The following is a 543-nucleotide window of genomic DNA, read 5'->3' as shown; positions in this document are numbered from 1 at the left end:
ACCTGGGAATTCAGATCATACACAAAAAGTTATTGGACCACTGTCTGTCAACCCTATACATGTTCTTGGGTGTACTCTCCACTTCATATACATACATAATATTTCAGCCTGTCCACCCATCTATCCACCCATATACCCATGTTTGCCTTCACTGTCCCCACTGTACTATATGTGCAAAAGGGTTAATCTTTGTTGTCTGTATTTCCCACGTACCTCTATGTCTTTCTCTTCCTCAATGCCACTATATTGATCACTCACATTTGGTACATTGCCCTTTTCTTCACCCAAATCAAAACTTATCTATATCAATCTAATAGTATTCTCTACCCTACCCTCCCACCCCTGCTAACCAACAAAGAAAATGACCTTCCATAGATAAGCTTTTCCTTGACTACTACAATAATGAACTAATACAGTATTTGTCCTTTTGTGATTGACTTAATTCACTCAGCATAATGTCCTCCAAGTTCATCCACATTATGTGGTGTTTTGCAGATCCTACATTATTCTTTAGGGTTGCATAGTATTCCATTGTGTGTATGT

The sequence above is a fragment of the Orycteropus afer genome, unplaced genomic scaffold, assembly GCF_000298275.1.
Source record: "Orycteropus afer afer isolate SDZICR_OR568_19922 unplaced genomic scaffold, OryAfe1.0 scaffold00047, whole genome shotgun sequence".
NCBI lineage: Eukaryota > Metazoa > Chordata > Mammalia > Tubulidentata > Orycteropodidae > Orycteropus > Orycteropus afer.
Note: the sequence above shows the minus strand (reverse complement) of the source record.